Source organism: Cetorhinus maximus, chromosome 17 (genome assembly GCF_964194155.1).
Source record: "Cetorhinus maximus chromosome 17, sCetMax3.hap1.1, whole genome shotgun sequence".
In the NCBI taxonomy this organism is placed as follows: domain Eukaryota; kingdom Metazoa; phylum Chordata; class Chondrichthyes; order Lamniformes; family Cetorhinidae; genus Cetorhinus; species Cetorhinus maximus.
The window spans coordinates 16,499,457-16,512,043 of record NC_135895.1 but is presented as its reverse complement, the minus strand read 5'-3'; positions in this window follow the sequence as shown (position 1 = coordinate 16,512,043).

Below are 12,587 nucleotides of genomic sequence, written 5' to 3'. Positions count from 1 at the left end.
GGCTTAGCCAGAGACGGCCACAGCCCATGAAAGAATTTTTAAAAATCAGGCAACATTCAGAGATGAACATTGACCAAGGAGCATCATTTGCACGTATTGTTAGTCAGACTTGCCCCTGCACAAGTACTAGGAAAAAGAGTCATACAGACTAGAAACATTGGCCAGGATTTTCCCATCGGCGATTTGGGGGCGGGGCCCGCTCGCCAAGGGGAAAATGATGCGGGATGACGTCGGGAGGAACCCCCGACGTCATCCTGGTCCATTTAAATCCTCAGCAAGGCGGGCAGACAGCGAAATCAGCTGTCCACCCGCCGACCTGTGAATGGCCAATTGAGGCCATTGACAGGCTTATTAAGATAATTAAAGACCTGCCCGTCCAACCTTAAGGCTGGCGGGGAGGCCAGGAGCCCCAGCGGGCTCCAGATTATTTATGAAACTTCATCCGCTGGCGGGATGAAGTTTCATGTCTGTTTTTAAAAAATTTAATAAACTTTATGTGTTTCTTATTAACATGTCCCATCTCGTGTGACATTGTCATGAGGGGGCACATGTTAATAGTTTTAATATTTCTCTATTTTTTGACTTTTCTTACCTGTCAGTAAACTCCCTGAGACAGCACATTGTCTCAGGGAGCAGTGCGCTCTTTCGCGTGCATGCACGAAAGAGCGCACTTTGACAGATGGGGAATCCTTCCACCCCCCGCACAGGAAGTGCATAGTGTTTCCTGCCGCCCAGGCCGCTGGGCCGGCCTTAATTGGTCCGTCCACTCAAAATGGCAGCCAAACTCCGCCGCCGAGCCGGTGGGGCCCGCCCGCCATCCGAGGGCAAAATTCTGCCCATTAGCTCTGTTTCTCACTCCACAGATGCTGCCAGAGCTGCTGAGCTTTTCCAGCACTTTCTGTTTTTATTGCCCCTGCACATTCACTTTTAAAAACACCTTTTTCCCCTTGCCAAGTTGCTGAAAGTGTGAACTAATAACGTCCCAGTGAGGGAAACCAGGCATCTCAGGCCTGAGCGAACAGGGTAACCAACGCCTTAACCAATCAGATTGTTAAAGTAACAGTGCACACACAGAGAATGAAGTGTAAATTCGAGTGAGCGTGTAAATTTAAATTGCAAGCCAGTTATATACAGAAGAATAAAGAGAGGGTTAGAAAGATTGGATTGAGAGAGAGAGAGAAAAAAAGAGGGAAAGAAAAGTGAAATTTTAAATTTAAGATTTTTAAAAATCTCCCACAACAATTAGCACCTGAGGGAATGAAACTCTATGGTTGTAATGGTTAATTTTCAATGCAGAGAGATTGATTGGTAGTAATTAACACTCATAATGTCATTAAAAGGGTACTTAGGCCAGGATTTTTCATGCCCGCCAGTGTCTGGCATGTTCAGTTGCGTGAGCAGACAATATGGCCCGATCGGTTTCACGACGGAATGAAACCAGTTTGTGATCGTCCGCTCAGCCCACCGATGGCAGGCCGGGATTCCCGCCATCAGATGTTGGGAACCTCATTGTCATACATCAGCATACCATTATAAGGCCTGTCCACCGGATTCACCCCCCCGCCTGCTGTATCTTCTGCCCACGTTAGTGGGAAAACACACTGATGTGTTTCACAACAGCACATAAGCGACATGAACCTGGCAGGCTGCACTTTGCTCATGATTTCAAGGTTTGTTTACCTACCTTGCTTTGGTCAGCACTCGCAGTCATCAGCACCAGGCTTCACAGACAGCACCACATCACTTTTAAGGGAGCTCACGGGTAGGTCTCTACCTCCCATATCAGCCATATGTGGGTGGTTTTTCAATGGCTGCAGGGCAAGGTCTTGCCTGGGGAAGGGGGAGAAGTGGCCTCAGGCAAGGGAAGAGGCTGCAGGACGAGAGCTGTACTGGGGAAGGAGGGTATCCTAGGGTGCGCGTGGGGGCATATGTTGATCTGTGCAAGTGACCATAAGATGGTGAGGGCTGTGGAGGCAGTCTCCAGAGAAGTTGAGACCAGATGAACATAAGGGTATGTGTGTGAGAGAGTGAGTGGTGATGTCCCTTGAGCTGGCAGTGAGTGAGATGCCAGTGAATTTGATGGGCTTGAGTATGAGAGTTTAGAGTGATGAGATGGTTGCCATACTCTGGATGCATGGATGAGTTAATTCATCCTCTATCTGCATTGGATGGCCAATCTCTTCTGTGCAGTATTGGCACTGATCACCACTGCCATCACCTACCAAGTCAGAGTGGTAATGTAACTGCCCCTCCTGCAGCCAGAGCGGGGGTAGAGGACATCACAGCGGGCCTCCATGGTGTCCAAAAGGCAGTCACGGTCTGCAGTCTTCTTGCCTTTTGAGGCCATGTTTTCTTTGCTGATGTCCTTTGCTGGAAGCACTGAGTGCAGCTGTACTTTAAATGTGGTGCCTGGTGTGATGAAGTGGCGAGATGATGACATGCCAGGTGAATGGGAGCCCGCCTGCCATGGAAGTGGCGTGTTTCCTGGGAATGCATAAGTAATGTGGCGGGGTTGGGACGATATAGCATGAAAACCCACCATCGCGGCCAGCAGGTAAAACATTGCTTTACCTGCCCGCTACTGCACTTAGTGCAAATCTGGGATGATTCCGCCCTTAGACTTGAAATTATTTGACTTAACTGTAGGTGGCGAGTTTAATTCGTATCTACCATGCAAAAATAGCAATTTCACACCATTCACTGCATGCCAACGGTGAGGAAGAAAGTGAGATGCTGGGTGAAACCTTGTGCCCTCCTAGTGGCAAATTTGGTGGCAGGGGACATTTAATTGGGTGGGAAGTTATGGGGCCCCAACACCTTTCCCACATGCACTCCAATTAAGTCCGTGGTGGAAAGGCTCGTGGGCACAGATACCCAGTGGAGGGGTCCCCCATTCAAGGGCAACAAGAGAGAATCCAACCATCTCCTCATGACATTCAACATAATTGCCATTGCTGAATCCCCCACTACCAACATCTTGGGGGTTACCATTGACCAGAAACTGAACTGGACCAGCCATATAAATATTGTGGCTACAAGAGCAGGTCAGATACAGGGAATTCTGCAGTAAGTAACTCACCTCCTGACTCCAAAAAGCCTATCCATCATCTACAAGGCACAAGTCAGGAGTGTGATGGCACACTGTCCACTTGTTTGGATGAGTGCAGCTCCAATAACAGCAAGAAGCTGGAGGCCATTCAGGACAGAGCAGCCTGCATGATTGCCATCCCCCCCCTCCCCCCCATTTACCACCCTCAACATTCACACCCTCTACCACTGGCACACAGTAGCAGCAGTGTGTACCATCTACAAGATGCACTGCAGGAATTCACCAAGGCTCCTTCAACAGCACCTTCCAAATCTGTTACCTCTACCACCTAGAAGGACAAGAGCAGCAGATAGATGGGAACACCACCGCCTGCAAGTTCCCCTCCAAGTCACACACCATCCTGACTTGGAAATATATCACCGTTCCTTCACTGTCACTGGGTCAAAATCCTGGAACTCCCTCCCTAACAGCATTGCGGGTGTGCCTACACAACATGGATTGCAGCGGTTCAAGACTGGCAGCTCAACACCACCTTCTCAAAGGCAATTAGGGATGGGCTCTAAATGCTGGCCTAGCCAGAAATGCCCACATCCCATAATGAATAACAAAAAAGATTGGCCAGGTGCTCTCAAGGGTGGGACCACTGAGGGGTGGCAGTTTCCATCTCACCTCATTCACGCCACATGTTATTGCTGCAGGGCCAGCTTATTTAACATGGGTCAGCTGGCCTCCGACATTTCTTCTGTGGTTGGGAAAAGGCCCCCCCCACTCCTCCCTGGCCACACCCTGGCCCATAAATTCAGCTCTATTTTCTAGCATGGACGAACTACAGGAAATTTGTCAGAAGTGTCCGCCAACAAGGTTGGTATCGGAACCACCATAAATATCGATGCAAATTCAGTGGAAGTGGGGTTGAGGAAATTGCAACTAATTGTTTTTCATCCCCTGTGCTTTTTTGAGTAATGTTCTTCTGGATGTTACTCTATTTTGCACAAATTTCTGATGCTGAACATAAGGGCTAGGAGCAGGAGTAGCCAATTCAGCCCATCGAACCTGCCTCACCATTCATTACAATCATGGCTGATCTCATTTCGGCCTCAACTCCAATTTCCTGCCCTCTCTCCATAGCCTTTCAACCCGTTACTAATTAAAAATCTGTCTATCTTCTCCTTAAATTTATTCAGCGTCCCAGCATCCACTGCACTCTGAGGTAGTGAATTCCACAGATTCACGACCCTTTGAGAAAAGTAATTCCTCCTCATCTCTGATTTAAATCTACCACCCCTTAGCCTAAAACTATGGCCTCTCATTCTAGAATGCCCCCCAAGGGGAAACATCCGCTCCATGTCCACTTTGTCTATCCTCTTTAGCATCTTATATACCTCAATTAGATCTCCTCTCATCCTTCTAAACTCTAGCGAGTACAGGCCTAAACTGCTCAACCTCTCCTCATAAGACAAGCCCCACATCTCTGGAATCAATCTAGTGAACCTCCTCTGAACTGCCTCCAATGCAACTACATCCTTCCTCAAGTAAGGAGACCAAAACTGTGCACAGTACTCCAGGTGCGGTCTCACCAATGCCTTTTTTACTTGCAACAACATTTACCTATTTTTATACTCCATTCCTTTAGCAATAAATACCAAAATTCCATTTGCCATCCTTATTACCGCTGTACCTGCATACTAGCTTTCAGCGATTCATGCACGAGGACACCCAGATCCCTCTGCACTGAAGCATTCTGAAGTTTCTCTTCATTTAAATGATAAGTCACTTTTTTATCCTTCTGACCAAAATGGATAACCTCACACTTATCCACGTTAAACTCCATCTGCCAAATTTTGGCCCATTCATCTAATCTGTCCATATCTATTTGTAAATTTCTTATTTCTTAATTGCAACTTACTTTCCCACCTATTTTGGTGTCATCTGCAAATTTAGCTACAGTACTTTCTATCCCTGAATCCAAATCATTAATATAGATTGTAAATAGTTGGGGCCCAAGGACCCCAAATTGCAGCTAGTGGTACTAATGTCCTCCACTGTGAAAACTGAGGCAAAATATTGATTAAGCGTCTCTGCCATTTCTGCGTTCCCCACTATTAACTCCCTAGTCTCATCCTCCAAGGGACCAACATTCACTTTAGCTACTCTCTTTCCTTTTATATACTTGTAGAAGCTTTTCCTCTCAGTCTTTACATTTTGCGCTAGCTTTCTTTCATAATTTACCTTTGCTCTTTTTATTATTTTTTAGTAACCCTTTGTTGATCTTTAAAAGTTTCCCAATCTTCCAGCCTGCCACTGACCTTTGCAATTTGGTATGCCTTAGTTTTTGCCTTTATGTTATCTTTAACTTCCTTGCTTAGCCATGGATGCTTTTTCCCCTTCTTACCATCTGCCTTCCTCTTTGGAATACATTTTACTTGGGAGGAATTGAATTTCTCCTTAAATATCTGCCACATGTTCATGAACTGTCCTACCTTGTAGTCTTCCTGCCCAGTCCACTAGAGCCAAATCTGCCCTCATGCCTATGTAGTTACCTTTGTTTAACTCCAGAACACTAGTGTGGGACTCAAGCTTCTCACTCTCAAACTGAACTTGAAATTCTAGCATGCTATGATCACTCTTCCCTAGAGGATCCTTTACTATGAGATCATTAATTAATCCCGTCTCATTACACAAAACCAAATCCAGAATAGCCTGCTCCTTGGTTGATTCCACAACATATTGCTCCAAGAAACAATCTCTAATACACTATGAACTCTCCCTCGAGGCTACCCTTGACAATTTGATTAGTCTAGTCTATATGCGTACTAAAATCACCCGTGATTATTGATGTGCCTTTCTTACATGTTCCCAGTATTTCCTGGTTTATACTGTGCCCTTCTGCTGAACTATTGTTTGGGGACCTATAGATTACTCCCACCAGGGACTTCTTTCCCTTGCTATTTCTTATTTCTACCGAGACTGACTCTACGTTTTGCTCTCCAGTGCCTATACCATTCCTCACTATAGCACTGATCTCTTCCTTTACTAACAAAGCTGCACCACCTCCTTTTCCTTCCTACCTATCCTTCCGAAACACTGAGTACCGTTGGATATGCAACTCCCAAACCTGTTCTCCCTGCAACCATGTCTCAGTAATCGCCACCAAATCATACCTATTTATCTCTATTTGCGCTGTTAACTCATTAGTTTTATTCCAAATGCTACGCGCATTCAGATACAAAGGCTTTAAGTTTGCCCTAAAAGAATTTTCAGGTGCTCGATTTGAAAAAGAAACTGCCTCTATATTTATATTTATTTGGATTGTCGTTGGTTCCTCTATGCCCTGTGTGATTCTAACTGATTTTGTGCAGCGATTTTATGTATAGGGAAATTATTTATAATATTTTACCCCAATACATTGCCCCATCAGCTGACCCCCAACTGTTGCCATGGAATTCTTGGTCGCTATATGATTTCAACAGGGAGGGGATATTGTGCCCCGACTAAAATTCAGTTGGTTAGCAATGACTGGAATGAGGATTTTGTTCTGCAGCACAAGTTCAGATCTTTCTTCAGCAACCCTGCATAAAAACGACAATGACTTAATAAATGTCAACTCAGGAGTATAATTTCATGATAAATGTGAGGTTAGCAATGATGTAAGTGACAATGAAGACCAGGATTTGCGTTTGATTGCTACAACCAGAAAATCAGATGTGCCTTCAGGGGAAACATTGGATGGTGGATTAGTTTTATGTACTTTTCCTCTTCCCAATTCACAGAATAAGTGAAATATAGTTACTGCTTGCCTGAAGCACTTCAGCATTTGAAGAAAGCAAAGAAAAAACAGAGATAAGGCTTTTATGAATCAGTATTATGAGATTGGCATTTTATGTCACTGAAATGAGTAACAGTTCCTTTTTGTCCTTCTATTGACACAAAGGCGATCTCAGCTGCCTAATATATTGCAGACTAACATTAAATCAGTCATATAATTAGATAGAAGACCAACAATGACACACTCACTGTTACCATTAGCATGAATACTGCACAAAATAATCATTAAATCAATTGTTTCTTTGTCTACACTTTGCAAACTGTTGACAAGCACATTATTTTCAGTGATTTTGATTTTGACAAATATGCTAAAAACACTTTTTAAATCATAGAATAAACAATTAAGCTCTCTCGGTTTGATTAAGAAAAATCTTGCACCCATATAACAACTTCCAGATCTTCAGGATGTCCCAAATCACTTGCTAGCCAATGAGACAGTCACCATTACAGTTCAGGCAACCATGGCAACTAATTTGCACATGGCAAAGCCCCACAGGCAAATGATCAAATTAACTGTTTTAGTGATTTTGGTTGAGGGATAAATGTTGATCAAGTCAGCCTGAGAACTCACTGCTTTTGTTCAACCAACGTCAAGGGATCCTTTGCGCTTGACTCCGAGGGACTTTGATTTAATTGTCGCATTCAAAAGATGGCACCTCCAACAGTACAGCACTTCCTCAGTACCGCACCCAAGTGTCAGCCTGGATGATGTGCTCAAGTCTGTGGAGTGGGGCTTGAACCCATGATCTTTGAACTCACTAAGCCAAAGCTGACACCATGTTTATGTAACCGCTTACATTGTGTTGTGCAAAATAAAACCTAGAATAGAATTTACATGTTGGCTGGAAAATGTATTCGTTAAATAAAATTGATTTTGGACAAATGAAAATTCTTAAAAATTTGTATACATATAGTGTTGTAACTGAGCAAAATGAAAAATCGTGGAAACAATAAATAATTTCTGTCCCTCCCATGAATGAGATTGCATGTTAATTTTATGTTAAATTGATCCAAATAGATTTGAATTGTGATCATTACTTCACAGTACAAAGTGTTGCATCGGCAATCTGGTAGTACCATGCACTTATGCACCAATTTACTGTGCCACTGGGCAGCAAGTGTGAATATGAGCCCAAGCTTCATCACAGTGATGCTTCCTTAATGTTACAAAACTATATGTACTGGATGCAGTTCTGCAATGTCCTGGAACTCCCAGTGCAGTGCCTCCCACTTCACTTTAAATGGTAGATGAAATACACAGCGCTGGCGGCAATAAAGAAGTAACTGCACTTGCACGGCTTTTGATGTCTAGTAGGTAGTAATTGGGAAAACTTTGTGGAAATGTCACACAGATAGGTAGGAAGGTAAGTTATGAAGAGGACAAAAGGAGTCTGCGAAGGGATATGGATAAGTCAAATAAGTGGGCAAAAATTTGGCAGACGGAGTGTAATGTAGGAAAATGTGAACTGGTCCACTTTGGAAGGAAGAATAAAAAAGCAGCATCTTATCGAAATGGAGAGAGATTGCAGAACTCTGAGGCACAGCGGGATCTGGGTGTCCTGGTGCATGAATCACAAAATGTTAGCATGCAGGTACAGCAAGTGAATAGGAAGGCAAATGGAATGTTGTCATTTATTGCAAGGGGGGAATGGAGTATAAAAAGGAGGGATAAAAACAGAAAATGCAGGAAAAGGTCAGCAGGTCCGGCAATATCTGTAGAGAGAGAAACAGAGTTAACTTTTCGTGTCCATATGACTTTTCTTCAGAAGAAGAGTCTTAAGAAGATTCATACAGACTTGAAACATTAGCCCTGTCTCTCTCTCCACAGATGCTGCCAGACCTGCTGAGTATTTTCAGCATTTCCTGTTTTTATTTCAGATTTCCAGCATCTGCAGTATTTTGCTTTTATAAAACTAGGGATGTTTTGCTACAGTTGTATAGGGTAGTGGTGTGGTGAGACCATATCTAGAATACTGCGTACAGTTCTGGTCTCCTTATTTAAGAAAGGACATAATTGCATTAGAAGCAGTTCAGAGAAGGTTCACTTGACTGATCTCTGGAGTGAGGGGTTGAGGGAAGTTGGACCATTGGAGTTTAAGAGGCAATCTTTATCAAATATTTTAAAAAATTAATTCATGGGATGTGGGCATCACTGGCTAGGCCAGCATTTATTGCCCATCCCTAATTACCCTTGCTTAGAGGGCATTTTTAAGAGCCAACCACATTGCTGTGGGGTCTGGAATCACGTGTAGGCTGGGCCAGGTAAGGACAGCAGATTTCCTTCCCTAAAGGACATTAGTGAGCTAGATGGGTTTTTACATTTAATGGTTTCATGGTTATTATAAGACTTTTAATTCTAGATTTTTATTGAATTCAAATTTCACCACATGCTGTGTTAGGAATTGAGTCCTGGTCCCCAGAGCATTACCCTGGGCCTCTGGAATACCAGTCCAGTGACAATACCATTATGCCACTACCACTGCCTCCCTGCCTCCTCCCACTGAGGGGACTTGACAGAATGCTGAAAGGACATTTCCTCTTGTGGGAGGGACTAGAACAAAGGGACACAGTTTAAGAATAAGGGATCACCCATTTATGACTTAGATGAGGAGATTTTTTTTCCTGTCAGAGGGTTATGAGTCTGTGGAATTCTCTTCCCCAGAAAGTGATGGAGGCAGGGCCATTGAATATCCTTATTAGATAGATTCTTGATTGACAAGGGAGTCAAAGGTATGGGAGGTATGAAGGAAAGTAGAGTTGAAGCCACAATCATGACCTTATTGAATGGTGTAGCAGGGGGAAGCAGTAGCATAGTGGTACTGTCACTGGACTAGTAATCCAGAGACCCAGGGTAATGCTCTGGGGACCCAGGTTCAAATTTCACCATGGCAGATGTTGGAATTTGGATTCAATAAAAATCTGGAATTAAAAGTCTAATGATGACCATGAAACCACTGTTGATTGTCGGAAAACCCCATCTGGTTCACTAATGTCTTTGACCCTTGGCAATGTGGTTGACTCTTAACTGCCATCTGAAATAGCCTAGCAAGCCACTCAGCCATGTCAAACGGCTATGAAGCCTATAAGGAATGAAATTGGATGGACCACTCAGCATCGATCTTGGTGCTGGAAATGACAAAACCCAACCCTGCAAGGTCCTCCTTACTAACATCTAGGGGGCTTGTGCCAAAACTGGGAGAGCTGTCTCACAAACTAGTCAAGCAACAGCCTGACATAATCATCCTCATGGAATCATACCTTACAGATAATATCCCAGACTCCACCACCGGTGATGGGATAGTGGTATACATTCGGTAGGGAGTTGCTCAGGAGCCCTCAACATTGACTCCAGACCCCATGAAGTCTCATGGCATCAGGTCAAATGTGGGCAAGGAAACCTCCTGCTGATTACCATGTACTGTCCTTCCTCAGCTGAAGCACTGAGAGTGAGAAGGGCAGAGAATGTACTCTGGGTGGGGGACTTCAATGTCCATCACCAAGAGTGGCTCAGTAGCACCACTAAAGACCGAGCTAGCTGAGTCCTAAAAAACATAGCTGCTGGACTGGGTCTGCAACAGGTGGTGAGGGAACCAAAAAGAAGGAAAAACATAACTGATCTCATCCTCACCAATCTAACTGCTGCAAATGCATCTGGCCATGACAGTATTGGTAGGGGTGACCGCTGCACAGTCCTTGTGGAGATGAAGTCCTGTCTTCACATTGAAGGTAGCCTCCATTGTGTTATGTGGCACTGCCACGGTGCTAATTGTGATAGATTTCAAACAGGTCTAGTAACTCAAGACTGGGAATCCATGAGCCACTGTGGGCTATCAGCAGCAGCAGAATTGTATACAACCACAATCTGTAACCTCATGGCCTGACATATCCCCCACTCTACCATTACCACCAACTCTGGTTCAATGAAGAGTGCAGGAGGGCATGCCAGGAGCAGCACTGGGCATAAATAAGAATGAGGTGTCAATCTGGTGAAGCGAGGATACAGGACGACTTGCGTGCCAAACAACATAAGCAGCAAGTGATAGACAGAGGTAAGCAATTCCACAACTAATGGATAAGATCTGTGCTCTGTAGTCCTGCCACATCCAGTCATGAATGGTGGTAGATAATTAAACAACTCACTGGAGGAGGAGGCTCCATAAATAGCCCCATCCTCAATGTTGGAGGAGCCCAGCTCATCAGTGCAAAAGATAAGGCTGAAGCATTTGCAACAATCTTCAGCTAGAAGTGCTGAGTGGATGATCCATCTCAGCCTCCTCCAGACATCCCCAGCATCACAGATGCCAGTCTTCAGCCAATTCAATTTACTCCACATGATGTCAAGAAACAGCTGAAGGCACTGGAAACTGCAAAGGCTATGGGCCCTGGCAATATTTCAGCAATAGCACTGAAGACTTGTGCTCCAGAACTTGCCACGCACCTGGCCAAGCTGTTCCAGTACAGCTACAACACTGGCATCTACCCGGCTATGTGGAAAATTGCCTAGGTATGTGCTTGTACAAAAAAGCAGGACAAATTCAACCCAGCCAATTATCGCCCCATCAGCCTACACTCCATCATCAGTAAAGTGATGGAAGTGGTCATCTACAGTGCTATCAAGCTGCACTTGCTTAGCAATAACCTGCTCATTGATGCTCAGTTTGGGTCCCTCCAGGGCCACTCAGCTCCTGACCTCATTACAGCCTTGGTTCAAACATGGATAAAGGAGCTGAGCTCCAGAGGTGAGGGTAGAGTGAGTGCCCTTGACATCAAGGCAGCATTTGACTGTGTGTGGCATCAAGGAGCCCTAGCAAAACTGGAGCCGATGGGAATCGGGGGAAAACTCTCTGCTGTTTGGAGTCATACCTAGCGCAAAGGAAGATGGTAGTGGCTGTTGGAGGTCAGTCATCTCAGCTCCAGGACATCACTGCAGGAATTTCTCAGGGTAGTGTCCTCGGCCCAACTATCTCCAGCTGCCTCATCAATGACCTTCCTTCCATCATAATGTCAGAAGTGGGGATGTTCACTGATGATTGCACAATCTTCAGCACCATTTACAACTCCTCAGGTTCTGAAGCAGCCCATGTCCAAATGCAGCAAGACCTGGACAATATCCAGGTTTGGGCTGACAAGTAACATTCGCACCACACAAGTGTCAGGCAATGACCATCTCCAACAAGAGAGAATCTAATTACTCCCCCTTGACATTCACTGGCATTACCAGGCACTTTTTCTATTAGTAGAGGGGTCAATAACCAGGGGGCATAGATTTAAGGTAAGAGGCAAAAGGATAAGAGGGGAGTTGAGGAGAAATTTTTTCACCCAGTGGGTGGTGGGAGTCTGGAACTCACTGCCTGAAAGGGCGGTTAAGTCAGAAACTCTCGTAACAATTAAGAAGTATTTGGATACTCACTTGCGTTGCCATAGCCACCAGGGCTATGGGCCAAGCGATGGAAAATGAGATTAGTCTAGTCAGATCTTTGTTGGCCCGTGTGGACATGATGGGCTGAATGGCCTCCTTCTGTGCTGTAGATGTTTATGAGTCTATGAGAATCCCTGACTATCAACATCCTGAGGATTACCATTGAACAGAAACTGAACTGGACTACCTATATAAATACTGTGGCTACAAGTGCAGGTCAGGGGTTAGAAATCCTGCAGCGAGTGACTCCCTTCCGCATTTGCATGGCACAAGTCAGGAGTGTGATGGAATGCT